Source organism: Ailuropoda melanoleuca, chromosome 5 (assembly GCF_002007445.2).
Source record: "Ailuropoda melanoleuca isolate Jingjing chromosome 5, ASM200744v2, whole genome shotgun sequence".
NCBI classification, from domain to species: domain Eukaryota; kingdom Metazoa; phylum Chordata; class Mammalia; order Carnivora; family Ursidae; genus Ailuropoda; species Ailuropoda melanoleuca.
In genome coordinates this window covers 84626026-84630288 of record NC_048222.1, presented here as the reverse complement: position 1 = coordinate 84630288, position 4263 = coordinate 84626026, and positions in this window count along the sequence as shown.

Here is a 4263-nt window from a genome sequence, read left to right as displayed (position 1 = left end):
AAAAAAAAAAAAAAACAAATATCTCTTCTAGACCTCTGTTTTTCTCCATCCCCTCAGGGATGCCAATGATTCTGACGTTGGAACGTTTCATTGAGTCAGTAATCTTCCGTAACCTACATTCTTGGGCATGGATTTTTCTAAGTCCTGCTTCTATTTTCGTTTTTTCCTCTACTAACCCATCCTCCAACTCGCTAATACATTCCTCTGCTTCGGTGACCCTGGCCTTCAGAGCCTCTAGTTTTGCCTGCATTTGGCTCATAGAATTTTTAATTTCTGTCAGTTTGCTCTCATTTCCATCCTTAGGGATTCTATATTCTCAGTAACATTTTCTTTAATACTTTTTTCAAGTCTACTCATCATTTTGACCATTGTTACTCTGAATTCCATTTCTGATAATTTGGTTACATCCATATCCATTATTTCTGTGGCAGAGGCCACAGACACACTGTCTTTCTTTGCTGGGGGGGGGGGGCTTCTCCTTCTCATTCTGATGAGGAGAGGTTGCGGGGTTGTCCAGAGCCCAAATTATTGACCGGGACCCAGGCCGTGCACCATTGTTTTATAGGGATCTTAGGGATGTGGGCTTCTTCTTTAAAGATTTTATTTATTTATTTATGTGGCAGAGAGCCAACCAGTGAAGAGGGAACCCAAGCAGGGGAGTGGGAGAGGAAGAAGCAGGCTCCCAGCGGAGAAGCCCGATGAGGGACTCCTTTCCGGAACGCTGTAATCATGCCCTAAGCCGAAGATAGGCACTTAATGACTGCGCCACCCAGGCACCCTGGGTTGTGGGCTTCTTGATTTTTCAGCCTGCCTTCTGGGGGAGGGGCCTGCCACGCTGATACTCAGGAAACCCTGTTTAGGTAGAGTCTCCGTGTCCCCTGCGAGGGGGGCTGGGGGTGGGCACACTGTGAGTCAGTATTTCCAGGCTTTTGTTCTCTGGCAGCTTTCCCTGGCGGTCTGCTGTGCCTCTTCTGAGAGTCAGAGCAGCAGCAGCCGAATCTCAGCCTCTTTCTCAGAACAGAGGGATTGCGGCCCGTTCTCCACTGATGTTCTGGCCACTTTAACTCTGTTTCTGTTGGTGCTGCTCAACCCTGCAGCATCCCGGGATGTGCACCCCACACCCAGTGTCCTAGCCCTCACTTCCAGGGCCAGCGCGTCTCTGTCCTTTGTGTTTATAACGCCACCAGCCGCCCCCGCATGTTCCTGGAGCTCTCGGTCTCAGTCTGGATCCAGTGAGCACACTGGAGTTCCGGAGCTCCGTGAGATGCTTGGTGTTGCGCGCTCCTGGCTCACGGTCTCAGTCTGCTGTCTCGAGGGTGTGGGTCTGTGGTCCGCCTGCTCCCCGGTGCAGGTGGCCCGCCAGCCGCCAGCTGCCACACGCATGCTCCCGGAGCTCCCGGTCTCAGTCTGGATCCAGTGAGCACACCGGAGTTCCGGAGTTCCATGAGATGCCTGGCGGCACGCGTTCCCAACTCACAATCTCAGTCTGCTGTCTCGTGGGTGCCGTCCGCGAGTTCACCCGCTCCCCCGTGCAGGTGGCTACCGCTTCCCAGTGCCCGAACGCGGCGCCTCCCTCCCCCTTCCGTTTATCTTCCGATATCTGTGCGCGGTTTCATGGCTCCCCAGTTCATACCTCAATACTCAGCACTGGAGATGTTCATTTGTAGAGATCCAGATGTATCTTCCTGCATCTCAGGCTGATTCCATGGATGTTCAGGCTGGTCTGGAACCTATCCAGCTCGATTCAGGGGACTGGATGAAAAAGGGGTCCCCCACTCCTCTGCCATCTTAACTCTCCTTACCGAAATGTAGTATTTTAGGTAGCCATAATGTTTCTCAGCTGAAAAAAAATTGAAGTATTTTTACAAAGGAAAAAAGGGGTAGGTAATATTTGGAGGCAGAGTCTCTGCTACGGCTTGCTTCTTGAACATATTCCCCCCATCTTATTCTCTATGCATCCCCCTCTCCTTCCCCACCCTCTTTTGCACACATGCATTTTAAAAAAGACCCTACTGCTAGAGAGCCAGGGCCTTACAGAGCAGAGAAGATGAGTGTGGTTGAATCTGAGTCAAACTAGGGATTTTGTTGCTATGATTATTTTACCTTATTATCAATATCATTATCAATAAAACTTATTGGGAACTTAGAATGATACCAGAGGAGTTAGGAAATATAATATCGGATTCTACTTTCTAGTCTTCACTCTCTCATTTAGGGGAGATAAAGTTTCGGTAGAAAGATACTGCTTCAAGAACTGTGAAGGGTCTGAGATTTCCCCCTACTTGTAAGCTAACAAGCCACACTGCCACGGTGTCACACGGGCTGACATAAGAATGCTGGGTCAGAGAAAAAGGACTTTATTAGAGCAATAATCAGAGCATCAACTTATACTTGTGCAAGATCCCCAGACCCCAGTTTCCATAGGATGACACAAATGGCCACATGACAAGTGCGCATAGCTGTGGGTTGCATTACAGGAGAGGAACCCTGATCTTAAGGAATCAGACAGACAGAGTATTTCATAATGGGCAGTAAGCATGCCTGTCCTTTTCTTCAGAGGGAAGCACTTCCTCTGTATTTCAGGCTATTTGCTATATAAACATCCTATAAACACAACCCATCCAGAGCAAAGGTGGTGAGTGTGTGTTTACAAGATGTTCAGAAACATGAGAGACCCATGGAGAATCATCTCTCAACAGATATAAGGCAGTGCTTGCCAAGTGCCACCCAGCTACCAGAAACACTAAATATTATTGGTGTGTCCCTTATGAGTGAGAAGTGAGCATAGCGGCTGCAAAATCTGGGAAAGCAGCTGGACTTTGAAAGGAAAGGAGAACCTGGACCAAGAGAAGGGAGAGAACTTCTACTTATGCATTCAGGTGTGGAGACAGGAATGTGACGACGTGTTTGCAAACCCACAAGAAACCAGCTTAGTTGAAAGGAAAGTTTATTTAGCAACCCATGTGGGAGGTTGGAACTGGTCTCTGGAGGGCCTAGAATGCTCAAGAAACTTTTCTACAGTGGTGAGGAGAAACAGTAATACTGCTAACTGGCCACACGGCATAGGATGGGCCAGAATGGAGGCAATTAAAGACAAGGCAAAGAGACTACCAGGAGGTTAGTGCAACAGCCTAGATATGAAATACTGAATACTTGAATGTTTGCCACTTGGCAGGAGAACACACCTGTATTTATTCAATTTTGTTTCCTTTACTGTAGAGCATCAAGGCAAATTTTCTAGGTCACTTTGTATGTGTAAGGATTGATTTGTAGCTTCATTCATAACTTGATTACCTTCAGTGGCACTTTCATAAACTTTCTCATTCGAGAAGGTGTCATCCAAGCATGCTTGGTGCTGGATTCTCTCATGCATTTTGGGATCAGGCCATTCCCTGCAGTCAGGGGTCAAGTCCAAAGGAGTTCAGGGGATCCTTCCTGGCCAGCAGCATGGAGGGTTCTAGTGTGGGGACAGACTGATAGAAGTGACATCTGTTGTACGGGGGCAACCAGTTACAATATCAGCCCTGTCCTCCCAAATTTGAGGTCATTAACAAGCAAATGTCTTGAACAGCAGGGCCCCTTGATAAAATAAATGCTAAACGTCCAAATCTTTAACCCTCGAGTTGAAGATTGAAATTCTATGTGTAATAGAATTCTTCTTCTTCTTCTCCTTCTTCTTTTATTATTATTATTATTATTATTATTATTATGTAATAGTCTTGGCTCCTTGAACATTCTGCAAGCAACATGACCAAGTCTCACACCTGCCTCTCCACAGATGAATGAAGTGCCACCTTAAATGTTCCCTGGGCTCACATCATCCTCTGGGGGCCTCCCACAATCCTGGGTCCTCAGCAGTTCCATAGTGAGGCCACTAGAACATCAGTGAAGGCTTTGGCAGACCACCCTGTAAGCCAACTCCTAAATATTTTTAACAGAGCCCATGGCTGACAAGAGTCAAACTTTATATATTAAGAGCGTATTAAAAACACAGCATTTCCAATAATTTATTATGCACATGCTCATGAACACATTACACTTGTCACAGAACATTTACTTGTTGTAGACCTTGCAGAGGGGAATAAATAACACTTACCTAATGGGAAGGCAAATGTCAAGTGCACCAAGGTTCCAGCATTGAAGCAATATCATGACTGGCAATCTTTTAATAGGAAATCCCCTGACCATTGGCCACCTGTAGTGTGCGGGCCACCGGTTGGGAACCACTGAACTTGGCAAAGGAGCAACGATCCCTATGGCCTT